We start from the raw sequence: 20744 nt of genomic DNA on the forward strand, positions 1-20744 counted from the left end.
CTGAACCACCATCGAACCCCAAGAGAGGTAACTTTCTCAACTTCTACATTTCTAATCTCTGTGTTTAATCAAAGGCACCTGACTCTTTCATAAGGACTACTAAGATACTAAAACTGACTTTTATCAGTTTGTAATTTTTACCATCAGGTTAAGCAATAACCTATAGTAGAAGATCTTGGATTTTTCTAAAACTCTAATTTGTAACCTACATTTGGATCACAGGTTCTGTAAGAAATACATTGGAATAATTATAAAAGAAATTTAAAATTGCAACTCACAAAAAATGTAGGCTTATTGGTCATTAAAGTGAAAATTTAATAATGAAAAATATACAGATCTTCCACACAATAAGAAATATACATATCTCTAAGATGTATCCACTTTTAAAATTATTTGCTAGCATTCTAACATTCATTTCTTGTTGCATAACAATAAGTTGCAGAAATTATTACATATATTTTTTTCTTATATGCCTTTGGCTGATCTTTTGGAACATGACAAATTGTACCAAGTCTGAAAGGGCAGTAAAACAGAATGGCGATCAGTTCAAAGATGGACATCCATATAAAGGACAATCTTGTACTCAATAATCCTGCCGTATGTTTTAAAGTGTACAGTTAGACATATCAATTTCTAATTTAAGCTTTTTATCCTACATTCTGTTTGTGGCAGATATTTTTTCCTCCTTTACTAATTAAGTTTCCCTTGAGTTTTTTTTTTTTTCTATCCCCCTTAAGGCATATGTGCTTGCCAGAGAGAGAGAGAGAGAGAGATAGTGAGAGGGAAAGTGAGAAATCATCCCACAGGGAGGATGGCCATGCCACGATCCCTTCTTTATTCTCCCAGATCTTGGGCACACATGCACATGTGTTCAGCATGATTCAAGCCACCAGATCCGGGACTTGAACCACAGTTGGTCATGTGTGAATCCAGCAATATAACCATTACAACATCTGCTGGCCCTAAGTTTCATTTGAGTAAAACTTAAATCTCTAAAAATAAAATACAGATGTTACAATATTCTTGCTTTTGTAGGTTTGTTGATTGATAAACATATAACTAAATCATTACACACATAACCAAAGATTTTTCAAACTAAGATCACAAAATTTAAAAAAAAGAGAGAACAGCAAGATTCTGTTATTCTATATTAAGTAGACAAGTCAAGATTTAATGCTAAGTGAAATGAGCCAGAGTATGAAAGAGAAGCATTGTATATCCCTGCCAGTATAATAATAAACTGGAGGATGTTTTGTTAAATAAACCAGTCACAGAAGGACAAATACTAGACAATTCCACTTACATAAGGTATCAAAAATAGTCAAACTCATATATACGTAGACTAGAATAGTGGTTGCCAGGTGCTGTGGGAGAAATCAGAACTTGCATTTCAATATATATAAAGTTTCAGCTGAACAAGATGGCTAAGGTGGCTGGCAGATTGTATAATAGTTAAGGCATTGGACTCCCACATGGCCAATCACAGTTCAAGTCCTGGACCCAGCAACTTGAAACTCATGCTGGATTGTGTGTGTGTGTGTGTGTGTGTGTGTGTGTGTGTGTGTGTGTGTGTGCATGCCCAAAATCACGAGAGGAGGAGAATGGAGGAGAAGGAATTACAATGTGGTCATCATCCCCCCTGGAGTGTGATTTTTCACTTTCTCTCTCTCTCTCAGCCTCTCTCTCTCTCTCTCTCTTTCTCTCTCTTTCTAGCCAGTACATGCACCTTATAGCAAAAATCTCTCAATAACATAAAACAAAATGAACAAACAAACAAAAGATGGCTAAGTTCTAGAGATCTACTGTATTCATCATGTCTATGGCTAACAGTGCTGTAGTGTAGATTTAAAAGCTTAAGAAAATATCTTATGTTAAGTGTTCTTGCCACAATTAAAAAAGGGGGAAATGATGGTTTCAATTTCAAATACTGAAAATGCATTTAACTGCTTTTAAAATTGTATTTACTACACTGTAACAAAGAAAACTTATAAAAAATCTGCTATATATCACACATAATTAAAAAATACTCCTTAAATTGGAGTACTAAATTGTTTGAACATTTTAGGGACTTTTGAGCTTTGCTGTACTTTTCCTTCACGAGTAGTGTGCCAGTAAACATTCCTAGAGGTAGTTGTAGAAATGTGTCTTTCTGTTGAAACTCACAGCTAATGTTGGTACTATGTTTTTAATATTATGTTTTCTTTCTTTTGCTATACCAATACAATTTCCATTATGTTATTATTTTTTTCTATGTATGCTTTTGCTGTGTGAGCTTAGGTGGCTAAATCAAAACAATACAAAACAAAAATTACTTTTCAGACAAAAATTGTACATCTCTTTCATCTTTATTTTCTTCAAGTCCAAAGTCTTATGCCTAAGTCTTTTATCCATTTTTAGTTGATTTTTGTACATAGTGCCATGTTTTTCCTGCATGTGGATATTCAGTTTGTCCAAAACCCTTACTGAAAAGATTCTTTTCCCAGTGTATGTTCTTGTCTCTTTTGTCAAAAACTATTTGACTATAAATGAATGGGTTCATTTCTGGACTCTTTATTCTAGCCCAGTGGTCAGTATTTCTACTTTTATGGCAGTACCATGCTGCTTTATTTACCACAGGTTTGTAATACAGTTTGAAATCAGGTAATGTGGTGCTTCCAGCCATGTCCCTTTTCTCTTTTGTTCAAGATTGCTTTGGCTATTTAGAGTTTATTATGTTTCCTAATGTATGATCCAGTGAATCCAGTACTATATATATATAGTATATATATATATATATATATGAAACTATAAATGGAAAATTAATGATCTGCATTTCCCTGTTCATTGTGGGGAATAACTTTGTTATTGTCACTTTTCACAATAGCAAAGTTACAGAGGCAATATTTGTGTCCATCAACAGCTTAATGGTTAAAGAAAATGCATCATATAAGCACAGTGAAATACTATTCAGGTTTTCAAAAGAAGAAAATCTGTCATTTTGAACAACATAGATGAATCTGCAGAATATTCCTTGAAATGCAATGAGCCAGGCACAGGAAGACAAATCCTGCATGTTCTGACTTATTTGTGGAATCTAAAACAAATCCATAGAAGCTGGATCAGTCTCATAATGCAACAGTTAAGCATTGTGCAGAGGAAGCTAGATTCCACAGAGCTGACTAAGGTTCAAATCTAGTGGCAACATATCAGCTGTGCATGTGCCCAGATTCTTTCTTTTTCTTTTTCTTTTTCTGAAGAGGTTTTTGCTATAGGGCAGAGACAGAGAGATAGAAAGCAAGAAATCACCCCCCCAGGGGGGTGGCCATGCTGCAATCCCTTCTCCGCCATCTTGGGCATGCCCTCCCATGTGCCCGGCGTGAGTTTAAGCCACTGGGTCCGAGACTCGAACCACGGTCGACTACATGCGAGTCCAGTGACATAGCCATTACGGTAATTGCTGGTCCTGTGCCCCAGATTCTGACAGGATGGAAAACTGGAGAAAGAAGCATGGCTGCATGATCAAGGCTGAGCTTGCTCTGGGGGATGCTGTCTCTCTTCTGTTCCCACCCCTCTTCCTCACCCCACCCGCTCCTCATTCATATACACCTTCTAGCAGAGGTTATATATATTAATTACAGAAGCAGAAAGTAAATTGGTGCCTACCAGAGGATAGAAAAGGGAAGAGGTATTGGTGAAAGGATAAAGTTTCAATTAGATAGTAGAAAATAGTGTTTTGAGATCTATTGCACAGAATAGTGGTTATTCTAAAATCATATATTTAAAAATTGCTGAGAGAGTAATCTTGAATGTTCTCACCATAAAAAATATATATTTAAGGTAACAGAAGTGTGAGTTAGCCAGATATAATCACTCTATGTTGTACACATATAGCACAACATCACTTTGTGCCTTATAAATATATCATTTGTCAATTTAGAATTAAGAGACAAAATTAATAAAATTGTAAGCAATATCTCAGAGCATATATGTAGATAAGTATACATGTGTATGCCATGCAATCAAATGTTAGCCTTTTCTTTAACATTTGTGTGACTTTTTCCAGCTACCTATTAAATATTTACTGCCTGTAACTATCCTATGATGAGGCCTTTAATTTAAGAAAATGTATTTTATGGTTATTGGTTCATGTTGTAGATCTAGTGACTTGAATTTTATTTGGAATAAAATAGATTTTATCTTAAATGTTTTGAGTTCCTACATACCAAAATGATTATTTTTATTTTCTCTAAATTAAAATATTTTCATCACATATAATCTGGTATTAGAGAATATTCGATAGTACAGAAAATGTTTAGGAAGAGTGAACCAAGTTAATATTCCAAGAACATCAAGTCGTCATTTAATCAAGTTTCTACATCTTTCTACCACTTAGCAAATGTTATAAGAAAAGATAATGCTAAACAACGAGGAACAATGCACAAAAGAAATTTATAAAGGTCATACTGGAAACACAGCAGAACCTTGGCAATGATGATTTTTCAAGATTTTGTTATACAAGGCCTATGGTATGTACTGAATTTTAATTTTAATTTTGCTGAGGCTTTAGTAATGTTTAATGGGAAGATGGTTTATGTGAGCTTATCACTTAGCTCTTACAAGATACTTGTTTGCTGGATAGGTATTGAAATCTCACTAAAACATTCTACTTTTAGTCTTTGCAGTCTACACATTAACTTATGAGGGATTAAAATGTGTTTAAATGATCACCAATTAATTTTTTTTTTTACATTTAGGAACATGCTTTTTTGGTACTACAGACATGAATTTAACATAGTGAATTTGTTTGCATGGAGATATAATAGATTTTGCATTATAATTGTAATCAGTTTGTATTATTAAAGTAGAAAATTTTCACATAATTTTCTCCCATAAATAGTCTCCCATATATATAAGAGAAAGTTAAAGTAGCAGAGAAATAATAATCTATTACAGATTGTGTTATAAAAACTCAGAATGTATCTCCCACTTATGAAAAGGGACTGACTCCTTTCCTTTCAGCTAGTCTCAAATTCTGACTACAATTAAATTTCTAAAAAGAAAATCTTTCTCTATCCACCCGAGCATTAGGTAACTTTTCTATTTTCACTGGGATTTATATTACGTAGGGGAAAAAATAGAAATTATTTAAACTGCAATTATTCTGTTTTAATGTTCCAATTTTCCATACTATTAAACTATAGCAGGAACCAGCAGTTAGCATAATGGCTATGTCACTGAACTCCCACGTAATCGACCATGGTTCGCTTCCCGGACCTGGTGGCTTAAAACTCACGCTGGGCGCGTGTGCGTGCGTGCCCAAGATCCCGAGAGGAGAATGGAGGAGACAGGATTGCAGTGTGACCATCCCCCCGGGGGGTGATTTCTCGCTTTCTGTCTCTATGTCTCTTTCTGTCTGTCTGGCGAGCACCCGTGCCCTATAGCGAAAGTCTCTCAAAAAAAAAAAAAAAAGAAAAAACCACTATAAACTAAATGTTAACTTGCCAAAAACTAGAGTTGGTGTTAAAATATTTCTTTTATGTTATTTCCATTTTTAAGCTTAATATAAATAATTAAAAAGTCATTACATATGAAAAAAATCATTTCACTTTTTGAAAGAATTTATAAACAAGATAAAAGTTGATTAAAAACTCATTTAAAAAAAAGCTCATTTACTTGTTTTTTATTTGAATAGAATTAATTGAGAAGATCTACTTTTATGTCAGTGGTTTTCATTCCAAATAAAATCATCAATAATAATAAAAGAAAGCTGAATTACCAAATAAAAAATTGTTACAGATATATTTAAAATAATGTCACCAATTAACCTATTAAATATTTTTCCATGAGAAATCAAATAGCATTAACTTTTTAAAAATCACAGAAAGAAGACAGAAAAATTATAAGCTATATACCAAATTAGTCATGTTCCAAGTATAAAGTCATGATGTGGAAAATTCCTTTGACAGCGATAGAAAATTTTTAAATTATGCAAAAATTATCATCATAGTTCAAGTCATAACTGAAATACTTAATCTATAAAATCTTATTTAAGTGGAAATGACAGTGTTAACAGAAAATTTTTAAAAGCTAACATTTATGTACCACTACTTGCTAAATGCTTTTGTAGTAGGGTCACTTAGTCCTCATAACAATCTTAATATATTACATCCTTTTAAATAAAACATTAAAAAGTTAAGTTACATGAATAAATTTGCTGTTAATGTAAAACCAGATTTTGAGTCCGAAGTTAATCTCATATGACAACAATATTTAACCATGGTTTTGTAGCATAGTTGTTTGAGGATTTTGGGGAGTTGTTCTTTAACAACTCAGTTAAAATTTCTTCATAGCCTCTTTTTTTTTAATGTGCAAAAAATGTACAGTTATGTTAAAATTAAATAATATAATCATTTATATAAGTTTCTACTACAAAATTTCTTTTTTATTTATATTTTATTTCATTTTCTTTTATACACTCGATCATGTTATTTAGCTTACAAAGTGAATATTTCAATATGTGGACTTTTCCCCCTAGTCCAGTTGATAAAATATAAAATTATCTTCAACAGATAATACCACATTTCTTTGTCCCATTAATGTTTTGCCTCTCTATTTTTTTCTAAATGTCCTTCCTCAGACTCTACTCTTTCACACACACTATATCTAGTATTCACATCCATTTACTGTTTTTCTATATCCTTTAGTCAATCAGTTTCAGTCATAGAGTGCGGACATTCAGTATACTCAAAATTGCTAACCTCTGTTTGTTTAAAAGAAATCTCTCTTCCTGTCACTATTTCCACTCCCATAGCTGTTGTTGTCTCTGCTCATTAAGTATTGTACTTTGCTTAGTGATTTGTAGGACTACGCTGTATCGAACAAACATGGGAATCAAAATATGCACTTGAATCCTAAGGTTAACCAGTAAATAACCATGAAGGAGGGGTGAGAAGAATATAAAGCCCTAAAGTCAAAGCAGAATGGAATAATACGATTTCATACCCAAGTAGCACTGACTCCAAAACACATTAGAAAAAATGAATTAATCCTAGGAAAAAAATGGGCAAAGATATACTTACTGATCTACCAAGGTATTATTATGAATCAGCTATTGCTGAGTATCTTCATGTTTCCCCCTTAACTTTATATACATGTCATTAACAAATATTTATTTAATTTCTACTTGACTTTTTACATTCTCTGTTAATCAGTTTGCATAATCATGCGTTCTGCTAAAAATTGAGTAGAACAGCAGAGACAACTGATATATGTAGTATAATGTGAGTCATTTTATGGTGAGTACACATGTCTTATAAATCACTAGCAAATAGAAAATACTACTTCATATATGATTTCAGAGAGTAAGTAGTGAATGTTAGTAGCATTTTCACATGATGAAATGTGGATATGCCAATAAATGAGATATTTAGAGATCCAATAGTACATATACATATAAATTCATATAAAATTATGCTTATAAATGATTAAGGTAAACTGTCCTAAAAGGGAGGAACTTTAAGGAGATTAACTGATGATTAGAAGATTGAGGTTTAAGTCTAACGTTGCTCTGGCCAGGATTTAACTAATTACTAGGTTTCATTTTTCTTTTCTTTTTTTTAAAGAGGTTTTGCTATAGGGCGCGTGCGTTCACCAGACAGAGAGAGACAGAGAGACAGAAAGCGAGAAATCACCCCCCAGGGGGGATGGCCACGCCACAATCCCTTCTCCATTCTCCCCTCAGGATCTTGGGCACGCACGCACACGTGCCCAGCATGAGTTTTAAGCCACCAGATCCGGGACTTGAACCGTGGTCAGCTACGTGGGAGTCCAGTGACATAGCCATTATGCTAACTGCTCGTCTCAGGTTTAATTTTCCTTTAGTAGCATGAAGGCACTGGAATAAATTATATGGTGTGGGAGGAAGATAAGACACTGAGAGGCAGGAGGGAAGGAATCAACAGGAAAAATAGAACAAAAACTTTAATGGCTACCAAAAATGAAAAATTATCTGTTGATGGTAATGTGCATGGTAATATCTTTGGACTAGTTTGTAGTATACTAATGCCTCAAAAGTCCATTTTGTAGGTTGTACAGTAATTAAATGTAATTTTTTTAAAAAAAGAGGTATATCATGGAAAATTGGGAAAAGAGAAAAAATTATAATATACTAAGTTGAATTGAATAGTTAAAATAACCATTAATAAGGTGAGAACAAATATTTCTAATAAATGGCAAATCATATATACTAGAGACAATCCTGCATTGCACATGATAATTTAATTATTAGTAATGTAAAATAATACAGTTGCGGGACCAGCAGTTAGCGTAATGGCTATGTTGCTGGATTCCCATGTAGTCGACCGCGGTTCAAGTGCCTTTCCTGGCGGCTTAAACTCACGCTGGGTGTGTGGGCGTGCGTGCCCAAGATCCTGAGAGGAGAAAGGAGAAGGGATTGCAGTGTGGCCATCCCCCCTGGGAGGTGACTTCTCACTTTCTGTCTCTCTGTCTCTCTCTGTCTTTTTGGTAAGCTCATGTGCCCTATAGCAAAAACCTCTCCAAACATAAAGTAAAATAAAATAAAATAAAATAAAATAAAATAAAATAAAATAAAATAAAATAAAATAAAATAATTTCTATTTATATAAAATGATGACAAATAAGAAATTATTTTTAATTTTCATAATGCCATGTCAACTACTAAGGATTAGAGTAATGAGCACTAAATGCATTATTTGCAATCTAAAAAATTTTCAAATTACCGGATACTCTGTTGTTTTTCTAACATTTTTGAAGACTAACTATATTTTATATCTAGTAAATTTTAAATGCCAGTATTTTATCTCTCACTGTCTTTTAAGCTATTTGAACCCAAATGCATGCATTTAAAAATAATAAAACATCAGCCAGCAGATGACGTAGCAGTCACATCACTGGACTGCTACATGGCCAACCACAGTTTGAGTCCCAGATATGGTAGCTTCAAGTTCACTCCGGGCATGTGTGCATGCATGCCCAAGACCCCAGGAGGAGAATGGAGGAGAAGAGCTTGTGACATGGCTTTTCCCCAGGGGGTGGTGGGGGTGATTTCTCTCTTTCTGTTTCTCTGTCACTGTCTCTCTGGTGAGCACATGTGCCCTACAGCAAAACTCTCCAAAATAATGATATTAATAATAATTATAATAATAAAATAGTTTATCTTAAGAGTATACTGAAATTGGGGAACCAGCAGTTAGCGTAATGGCTATGTCGCTGGACTCCCATGTAGTCTATCGCGGTTCGTGTCCTGGACCCGGTGGCTTAAAACTCACGCCGGGCATGTGTGCGTGCATGCCCAAGATCCCGAGAGGAGAATGGAGGAGAAGGGATTGCAGCGTGTCCATCCCCTCTGGGGGGTGATTTCTCGCTTTCTACCTCTCTGTCTCTCTCTGTCTGGTGAGCGCACACGCCCTACAGTAAAAAAAAACTCTCAAAAAAAAAAAAAGTATACTGAAATTGTTACAAGTTAAAATTAGGTTAGTAGTACTCAATGACTGTCTCATTCTAGTATGAGAATAAATAAATATATTTTCTGTTTACAACAAATTGGTTACTTTTGAACATTTTCTAGCCACATTGATTTGCTTTTCATCAAATAGTTTTCATGAATTTAATTGTCTTTCTACAGTTAAGAATATACATTTGAGGGCAGTAGAAAGAATTTAGAAGCTAGAGTTTCGTATTATAGAAAAATGTATCATAAGTAAAATATTTTGAACCAAACTCAATTATTTAAAATAAAAATATGTGTTAATATTAACTTATAACAAATTTAAATGTGTTTACTAAAATCCAAATCTACAATATAAAATGCTTTATCTGATTTGAAAATGAAAACTATATACATTATGGTTGTAAAATATTATGATTGTCAAGTAAAATAAATTTATAATAGATGGATTTAGGGTATAGTAGAAATCATAATAATTAGAAATTCTTACTAAATATTTGCAATACTAAATTTATCTTTTTATTATTTAAGTAAATAAATTATTTTTATTTCATTTTACTTTTACTAAATATATTTTTAAACAAACTATACACACATTAAAAGTATTTGGCACCTTTTGGCTGGAATCACTATCTTCCAGTAATTCATCAAAATGACGAACACAAAGGGAAAGCTACCCAATATATGTTCTCTAGGCCTTTTATTTATTTATTTATTTACTTATTCATTTATTCATTTCTTTTAGTTATTTAAAGGACTTCTGCTATAGGGTGCATGCACTTGCCAGACAGACAGAGAGAAAATGAGAAATCACTCTCCTGGAGGGATGACCACACCACAGTCCCTTCTTGTACATTCTCCTTTCATAATTGGGGTGCAAATGCTCATATGTTCAGTATGAGTTTAAAATCTCCAGTGCAGGACTGGAACCACAGTTGAACTATGAGGGAAGCCAGCTCAGCTCCTTAACCACCATCTTCTGGCCCTTCTCTAGGCCTTTTAGAAAATAAAAAGTGGTTCCTTTGGCAATGTGAATCTACAAGAAAGGTGATATTGCAGACATCAGGGTATGGATACTATTCAAAATAATATGCCTCACTATGTTACCATGACAAAACTGGAAGAATTGGGGTCAGCAGGTGGCATAGTGCTTACAGCACTGGACTCTCACATGCTCAACCTTGGTTGAAGTCCCTGACCTGGTGGCTTGAAAATGCTGGGCACCCTTGCATACATGCTTAAAATCATGAAAGGAGAATGGAGGAAAAGATATTGAGGCATGATCATTCCCCTTGCGGGATGATTTCTCACTTTCCCTCTCACTGTCTCTCTGTCTCTCTTTGGTGACCTCTTTCACCCTATGGAAAAAACCTTGGAAAAAAGAAAACAGAAAAACTGGGTGAGTCTACAGTGTTAGTATGCTGTTGACATTGCTGTAAACATGCAAGTCAAGGGCAAGATTCTTGCCAAAAGAATTAAATTGCATTGAACATGTTAAGCATTCTAAGGGCAGAGATAGCTTCTTAAAACATGTGAAGGAAAAATTAGTAGAAAAAGAAGGAATCCATAGAGAAAGATACCTGAAGCTCTAGCCTGCTCCACCCAGTGAAGGACTCTATGTGAGAACCAATGGAAACAAGTCTGAGCTTCTGGGATCTAGTCCCTATGGATTCATGGGATTATAAGTGTAAAAAATAAACAAACTCTGGTCTATTCAAATATTTTTCTTAATTGAGCAGAATTGTGATATTCCCTTGCCTCTCCAAAATTTTAATTGACCTCTCATTTATTTTGTAACATCTTTATTCAAATGTAGTGTTTTTCTAGCTAAAAGATATTAGTGACTTATTATGCAACAAATAAAACAATGTTAAAAAAAAAAATCGGGAAGCCCAGCCTCTGTTGCATAGGGAGAACTATAGCAAACAGCAATTATGGAAAGTTCCACTGTTTTTAAATTAATAAATATCCTTAATTCACTCAAGGAACAATGACATTTTAATGCAAACACAAAAATTAATGTAAAAAATATATAACAAAACTTGCAGGTATAACTAAAGTGGCAGTAAAATATTTTCTATCATTCAACTGAACAGATTAGAAAAGTCAAGGCAGCATAGAATTAAATATCAAAGGACAAAAAGGAAAATGATACAGATAAGAAACACATGGTGGCTGGTTGGTGTTGTACTAGTAAAATGCAATGCATTGCCTGAAAACCCCATCTGAGAAAGTTCCTGATTAAAGTCTGGAGAATTTCCTGAGTACACCAAACACACCCTTGCTGATAATTAAGGCTGGGTGAAGACTGGAGATGGATAAGGATGTCAAGATTGTGTTGAGGGTTCTTTCTCTTTCTGTATCTCTCACTTTCATGGAAGAAATGAATAATTTTTTTTAAAAGCAAATAAACAAGGACCAGCAGGTGATGCGGTGGATAATGGCGCTGGACTCCCACATGGTCAACCATGGTTCGAGTCCCAGACTTGGTGGCTTGTTTTCTCGTGTTCCTTCTCTCTCGCTCTTTATGTCTCTCTCTGGTCAAAATTTAAATAAATAAATAAATAAATAATAGATGAATAAATAAAGTAAGTTAAATAAAATAATTATTTAAAAAATCAAAAGCAAAATCAAATAAATAAGACATTTGAGGGACATAGAAATGGGAGATTGTCTTTTGATGATAACATGTATGATATCCTCAACTGGACTGGTGGGAAGTGTGTTCAGGTTGAGTACATTCATTTTACAAGCTATAGTGATGTACAGTGATTGCATGTCTAAAATAAGTGAAAATATTAATAAACAAAAACAAAATATAGATAGCATACATATATCAGCAAATGTAGGGTTTTTTTGGAAAAGAACTAATAAGATTAATTTACTTTATGAAAAAAGCTGACTAAGAAGAAGGGGAGAGGAAAAAGCAAAGCATTTAAAGAAAAGAATGTAAAACATAAAAGAAGAAAATAATATTTTAGAAATAATAGATGGAAATTGTAGAATCATTAAAATTTTAACTTTCCAAAACATATTTGTTAACACCCATGGCTCAAAACAAACAAAAGAAAACACAACAAAAGAAAACCTAAATATGATTTGAAGAGTTATGAAAATCAAAATGCTTGTTACAAATTGTCCCATTAAAAAAAAAAACAATCAAGCCCAAGGAGTTTAACCTGTCAACATTCAAGGAAAAAAAAAATGAAATTTAACATAACTATTACAAAGAATGATTTCTCACTTTCTGTCTCTCTGTCTCTCTGGCAAGTGCATATACACTATAGCAAAAATCCCTCTATAATTTTTTTTTTTTAAATGAATAAAGGTAATAATAGGTCTTGAACAATGTAAGTTTATCCTGGGTAAATAATTTTTGTATTAAAAAGCAATATTAAAGTAATTAGCTTGTATGCAATAAAATCAAGTAAGTAGCTCCATAGTTGCAAAGAAGGGGATGTTAAAAAATTTCAGTCTTTATTTTTATTCTGAAAAAGTCCTAGCAAAATAAGCAGAGAATAGAACCTTCTCAACTTGGTTATCTTTAACTGTTGTAAAACTTCAAGCAAACCCCATAATTAATGTGAAACATTTAGTGTTTCTTTCATGATCAGAAACAAAAAAAAGTGTATACACTCTCACTAGAATTATCTTGTATTTTGCTAAATTCACTGATGAGACCAGCAAATATAGAATAACAGATAAAAAGATATTGGATAGTACAAAAGCATATATATACAACATTAATATTTGGTATTTAATTATATTTTCATAATAGCTGCAAGCATTTTGAATATCTATTAAAAACATATCACTTATGATAGCACCAAAAATTCTTACGTGCCCAGGGGGAAATACAAGAAAATTTGGGTAATGTCTTTATTAAAAAAATTATATATTTACATTAATAATCCTTATATGTAATACATAATTTGAATAGTTATATGTGTTGTGTATATTTATTATACATTTATTGACATACATTGAAGGATATGTTAATAATAGGGAGATATCACATGTTCCTAAATTACAATAGAAAGTAATATTATAAGATTTCTCACTTCTCAAAAATAAAATATTAACTCAGTGTAATTTTTATAAATATCCCAATGGTTTTGGTGAAAATTATCAAGTTTATTTTGAACTATAAGTATTAAATAACCAAAAAGAGTGAAAGAATTCCTAAAAAAAAAAAAAAAGAATTCTACTTACCAGATATCAAGCATTATTTTTATTATTTTTATTTTCTCATTTAATCATTGTGCATTATTACAACATACCAAAAGAATATTCCTATCATGAATGCACTGCATATCAGTTCAGTTGAAGACATTACCATATACCTTATAATCAACAGGTTTCTTTCCATTTCGGGCCCCTCACATGTATTGCTTCTTTCTTCTTCTGCTCGATTTCCTCCCTCTCACCCTCCACCATTTCCTATTCCTCCTGCACCGTCTCCAGTATTGCTACTGCTCTTCATGCTTCTATACCTTCCAATCACTTGATTTCTGCCATAGAGTGCCAATATTTGGTATATATTGAGTTCGGACATACAATGCCTTTCTTTCATAGTCTGGCTTGCTTCATTTAGCAGTAAATCTTCCATATTTGTCCACTTTCTATCAAATGCCAGAGTCTCGTTTTTTGTTTTTTGTTTTTATGACTGAATAGTATTCTGTAGTGTTTATGTTCCACACTTTTTCTAAAAAAAAAAAAAAAAGAAAGAAAAAAGAAAAATTTTTAACAGACAGAGAATGGAAAGTTATCTGTTAAGGATGGTGCATATAGTAATATCTTTGACTTGACTGACATGCAATGCATGTGTGCTTTGAAAAACCATATTGTATGCTGTAAAGCTATACAAGGATTAAATGTAAATAAATTAAAAATAAGTCATCTTAAAAAAAAAAAACTCAACCAAATAAACATGAGCCTTGCTCTGATTTTAATTAAAATTTTAGAAAAATCCTTGTTTAGTGTATAAACTTCTGTTAATTTTGGTTCCCTACTCTTGAGTGAAGCAAATTTTCACAAGATGTGGATATTTATCTCTAAACAAAGTGCACAGATTCTTGTTTCATACTTTTATACACATCACATTTTTTGTTTAGTAAGATCCTTTTATTTGTGACTAACACACAGTGGTGGTGATTCTAAAAGTTTCCCAATTGTTTCTATTTAAATACAATACATCTTAGAACACTTTTTAGTTGTAATCATAAAATTATCTGATGCAATTACAAGGCAGAAAGATTTGTATTTAATGAACAATCATGGGACCAGCAGTTAGTGTAATGGCTATGTCGCTGGACTCCCATGTAGTCAACCGTGGTTCGCGTTCCGGACCTGGTGGCTTAAAACTCACACCGGGCACGTGTGCGTGTGTGCCCAAGACCCTGAGAGGAGAACAGAGGAGAAGGGATTGTGGCGTGGCCATCCCCCCGGGGGCTGATTTCTCGCTTTCTGTCTCTCTGTCTCTCTCTGTCTGGCGAGTGCATGCGCCCAATAGCAAAAACCTCTACAAAAAAAAAAAAAAAAAAAAAGACCAATCATTTGGCCTAAGTTTTACCTATAGACACATTAAAGTTTGCAAAGTTGACCAGACTCCTCTCATGCTAATACGTGACTTTATTTTACTTATTGTCCCTTTGAAAAAAACACATATAAACAGTAATCATACAGCTTTCATCAAGTAGATTAAAAGCATGAATACATAAGTTTTATTTGGGGTAGCCAGTGTCATGGTGGTTAATGAGGTTGGATAGTACATGGGTGACTGTACAATTGGAGTCTTGGACCCAGCAGTTTGAAAAATATGCTGAGCACATGTGGTTGCATGCTCAAATCCTGAAAGGAAAAATGAAGGAGACAAGATTGCATACAGCCATCTTCCATACAGCCATCTTCCATACGGCCATCTTCATATGGCCATCCTTCATGGGAGTTGTTTTCTCTCTTTTGCCCTCTGTCTCTCTCTTGCAAAGGCATATACCCTTTAGCAGAAATTACTTAACAAAAATTCTACTTGGGAAGGAGTTAGTCCTGTTGTAGTGTATAGCACAGAATGTGTTGTGTAGATTCAGCCAGAGTCTCCTATATTGGTGGTATAGAACGATAGCTTAAACACATACACACACTCACACACACACACATACACACACATGTATTTATATATGCTGCTTTTAACATTGAAGAACAGAAAAGGACATCAGTACTACTAATTACTATTCCTACATATTTTCCCAGAGATAACCCACATCCTGTCAACTAGAATTGCCTATGACTTTATACTTTCATAAAGTCTAGAGATAAGGAAGAACATGTCTGCTTCATTTAGTCCAAATATTTGCCTCATTCTGGACTATATCCCAGGATGATTCAGAGCAGGAACATTGATTCTCTTCATTGGAAAGTTCTTCATGCCCATTGTTCAATTTGAGTCATTTACATGATCCCAGAGACAAAAATGAGTCCATTTCTCATGGGCAAATTTTATACTTCTTCAATATAGTTGAATATTTTGATAAAATACTTATCCTTCAGAGACATTAAGAAATTCTAATCTTGTACCTGTCACAAAATGTATTATTAAGATATATGTATTAAAATTAACTTAGCCAAAAATAAAGGAATTATTAAAAGGATTTAGAGACATCTCTCAGAATCCAAAAGAAAAAATGTAGCTAGGTTTCATGAGATTTTGGGAGCAGAACATAGATTATCGGGAACTGAGGCCATGAATCTACTCAGAGCTATACAGACCTTCACCTCCACATCTCTTAGTATATACTTTCTTTGCTCTCTTCTTTGCAGTTAATTAGTTTTGTCTGTTTCTCCAGGTATGCTGAAATGGCATGACTTACTTAATGTGGTGTTAAATAGCTTCCCTGTACAGGTATCTAATATCACGTAGTCTCTTATTTCCAATTCCAAATATCTGCATATAGAACTTGGTTTCTCAGAATAAACAAGTCGTTTATGTGTATGTGCATGTGTGTGTGTGTGTGTGTGTGTGTGTGTGTGTGTGTGTAAAGTGATTTGGAGGGATTAGAGTATCTTCATTTTTGCTAACCTTTCAGTGATCAATAATAAAATAGTCTATTTAATGATTACTGTCACATTTATTAAAATGAAATACAATAATAGAAAGGAGATGATTGGCAGAAAAGGATCATTAATGTCAATCAACAATCCCATATGTGATATTGTATCATTATTCATCTATATTATCTATCTCATTTGAGGTTTTATAATTTTACATTTTTTTGAGAGGTTTTTGCTATAGGGCATGTGTGCTCGCCAGACAGAGAGAGACAGAGAGACAGAAAGCGAGAAATCACCCCCAAGGGGGGATGGCCACACCACAATCCGTTCTCCTCCATTCTCCTCTCAGGATCTTGGGCACGCATGCACACGCGCCTGGCGTGAGTTTTAAGCCACCGGGTCCGGGACACGAACCGCGGACGACCATGTGGGAGTCCAGCAACATAGCCATTACACTAACTGCTGGTCCCTAATTTTACATTTTTAATTCTGTATATCTGGAGGGTACTTTGGTGAAAGCAATTAGGTAAACTTTTAAATTGTAGGGTCAACCCGTGATGTGGTGGTTAAAGCATTTGAATTATACCCAGCCAACTGCACTGATGATGATACTGAAATTTCGTTTGCAGTTTTGAGTATTTTTCTGGATATAAACAAAACTGTTATTAAAAAGTGCTGTCTAGGGACCAGCAGTTAGTGTAATTGGCTATGTTGCTAAATTCCCATGTAGCTAACTGCGTTTTGAGTCCTGGACCCGATGGCTTAAATTCATGCCAGGCATGTGTGCGTGTGCGCCCAAGATTCTGAGAGGAGAATGGAGGAGAAAGGATTGCGGCATGGCCATCCCCCCTGGGGATATATTTCTTGCTTTCTATCTCTTGTCTCTCTCTCTTTCTGGCGAGCGCACACGCCCTATAGCAAAAACCCTTTAAAAAAAAAAGTGCTGTCTAATTCAAAGCCTGTGTTTTTCTATTATTATTTATTCTGTTTTTTAATGAATTGCATGATTTACTACTAATGAATCTTTAATTCAAATATCTACTTTCATTTATTAAACATTGAATTTAGGAAGTTTTTTCATAAGCTGATAACAGGAAGAATAAATTAGAAATAGTAGAGAAATATGCGCTATAAAAAATTAAAATAAGTTTTAATTAGATTGTCAGAAAACTCATGATGTGTTTTTTTCTTGCTTTGCTATGCAAAATTGCATTATGACTTTCCCAACAATATAATATTAGGTGACCAATTTAAAAAAAAAAATGCAAGACCCTTTGATTAAAGCATGTGCTTTATGTGATTTTTTTTCTTTTTGTTTGTTTGTTTGTTTGTTTGCTATATGACGTGTACCTACAAGAGACAGACAGAGGTAGTGAGAAATGAGTGAGAAATAGAGACAGAAAGTAAGAAATCGCCTCTGAGGGGAGATGGCCATGCCACAATCTTTTTTATTATATCCTCCTGTAAGGATTTTGGGCACACCCTGACATTTTCTCTGGGGTGATTATCAAGTGCTGGGTCTGGTATTGAAACTCCACAGGTGGTCTAAAGTCCAGGGAAAGCAGTCACATCTGGTAGCTGAGGTTCAGCACCATGGTTAGAGAATAGTGGGTGGGACAGCTTTTTTCTAAACTTTCTGAAAGGAGAATGTTTGCCTTCTGCTCCTCTTGGCAAGAAGAAAAAAAATAAAAAGATAAAAATAGAATCAGGATGGCAACAGAGTTGTTGTAAGGTACAGATAACAATGAAGGTAGGTTGATTCCTCAGCGCCTTTCCTTTAATCATTTGAGGACTACAGTCAATTAAGAATGCCTCTTAATGGGACTACCAGCTCTCAGTAGGAGTGACTCACCTAATGGACCTGAGTATTTGAGAAGGATCAATACTACGACTATTTAAAAAGTGTCTCACTCAACAGGAATCCTTTAATAAACTATGTATGGATTAAGGTGACTTAAATCAATGCACAATTTGGCTTAGTATTCTTTTAAAAAAATCTCATTTATTTATATTTATTTAAAGTTATAGACTTTGTGCATGTGTGTGCACACAAGCCAAATTATCAAATTATTGTTCTTTTTCTGCTATTTACTATTTCTAAGGCATTATATAATTCAGTGTAGAATTTGGGGCACGTAAATTCTTTTGCTATCTCTTTCGGTTACCTATTAATTTTAGATTATTGATTTAACTTTTTATTAGTCATTACTTTTTAAATAGGTAATTAAAAAGACATGTTTGTGATGTTTGGTTACATTGATTTAGTATGAAAGGTCACTTTCTCTTAGAAATTTTCTTCGTCTTACTTAGAGTACATTAGTGGTATAATGGGATAGAAAATGAAAGATGAGTCCTATGAGCATAGCACAAATAGAAGAAGTTCACATTAGAAAAGTTAATTTGCCTATATGAGATAAACTTGCAGAGGAGGGAGCTGGCAATTGGTGCTGAAGAAAGTTATTCTATTATAAATGACGAAGTTATGCTAGTAATAAAGTCATAAGAAAGCCAGAGAGAAATTACACTTTATGTGTATTGAACAACCGAGTTTAGAACAGTGATGTTTAGTATGTAAAGATTTTTCTTGCTGTATTCTATTATCATCCGCTGCCCTTTAGCTACAATAAAAGTTACTTTCACCAGTAGCCTTGTTACGATGATGTGTAAAGGGAAGAAATGTGGTATTACTTGGGCTAAGGTAATAGTAAAGATACTCAAATGGGAATTTAAGGTGGGTAACATTGGTGAGACAAGCTTAAAAAATGAGCTAACCATTGTAATATTGTACACCCAGCTCCCAATCTGCCTAAACCTCCAAATAATATTAGGAAGCTGGAAAAATCTCAAAGTTCATTTGACTACAGTTAAGATTTTCTTATTTAAACAAAGTAAAAGTCACCTATAGAATGCTGAAGATTTAGGAATATATGGAATTCACTTCTTTCATAATGGACTCTTTAATTTTTAAAGAATTTAGTTTTACTTTAGGGCTTATAACTTGCTTTAATGAATACATAGACCTGAAATATAGTATAGATTTGAACTATGGTTAGTAGATTCTGCTCATCTTTTTACAGACTTCTTTCACTTAATTTCCCCCTATTTATATACACTTGAATATAACTATATGTATAACATATTTTCCTAAACCACAAGTGAACTCTTCTTGATTTTTCCTGATATAATGAATAAATTGTTTTAGAATCTGTGTATTGTTGTGTTAGGACTGACATGAAAATGTACAGCAGACTAGGTGAGTTGAGCAATAAATACCTGCTCTCTAATTGTCCTGGAGGTTAGAAGTCTGAGAGAGATTGGTTTCTTTGGAGTACTCTCTTCTTGGCTTGTATATCCCTGTCTTTACATGAGATCTCTCTGTGTTTGTTATATACTCATCTTATTAGGAGACCAGTCATATTGAATTAAGGCATATATTAACCTCATTTGGCTTAGTTACCTTTATTAAAGACTTGTCTCCACATAGAGTTGTATTCTGAGATACTGGGAGTTAAGACTTCAACATATGAACCTAAAGGGAGAAAATTCAGCTAATATTAGTGTATAGTCTATATTCTGTTTTAGTTCTCATCATCTAGAATCCTGTTTTACATTACACAGTTTTGGTGAATGAATTTGTACTTACTATTGTTGAATTTGGGTAGAAACTTTAGCATTTTTTTTTTGACTGTGGTTTGATTATATTCCAGGACTACCATGAAGACATTGTACTGACCATTTTACCACACTGGAGGAGAGCAGCATCTCATTTGGTCAGTGATCTTTCTGCCATGGAAGTTGCTTGCCAGCTCTAAATTTGAATTGAATGTATGAAATGCCTGATGAGAATATCAATTAAAAATATCTACTCTCCATAGCTGTGTGTGTTTATGTCTTTGTATATGGTGAAGTCACCAGCAACCACATACGCATAGTTGCTTATGGTTTCTGCCTCACCAAACTATTAAACTTAGTCAAAATCATAATCATCTATTTTGTTTTAATAACTCTACTTTGACTTCGACTTCAGTTCTCACTTGTCGAGATTAGGTTTTTATAGGGATTGGTATTTTGCTCTCCTTTGCCCTACAGTTTCTTTGTCAAAACTGGTAGTCTTTGTCATCATGAATCCAGGTCAGACAAAGTGTAACCTACACTCATAATTTCCTCAAAGTTCACAGTTATATGTGTGACATTATTCCCTAATTCCAGCAAAGATTTTTTTCATTTTGTA

At 33.8% G+C, this 20744-nt stretch overlaps 1 long non-coding RNA gene across 1 annotated transcript; it reads left to right on the forward strand.

The window, feature by feature from the left end:
* On the forward strand, window positions 1–20378 carry LOC106734593 (uncharacterized). Its single transcript, XR_001370158.1, has 3 exons — window positions 1–27; window positions 4373–4505; window positions 20221–20378. It is a non-coding gene; the product is annotated as an uncharacterized LOC106734593 (long non-coding RNA).
* Window positions 20379–20744: the final 366 nt, after the last annotated feature.

This window comes from Tupaia chinensis, unplaced genomic scaffold (assembly GCF_000334495.1).
Source record: "Tupaia chinensis unplaced genomic scaffold, TupChi_1.0 Scaffold000153_1, whole genome shotgun sequence".
NCBI lineage: Eukaryota > Metazoa > Chordata > Mammalia > Scandentia > Tupaiidae > Tupaia > Tupaia belangeri.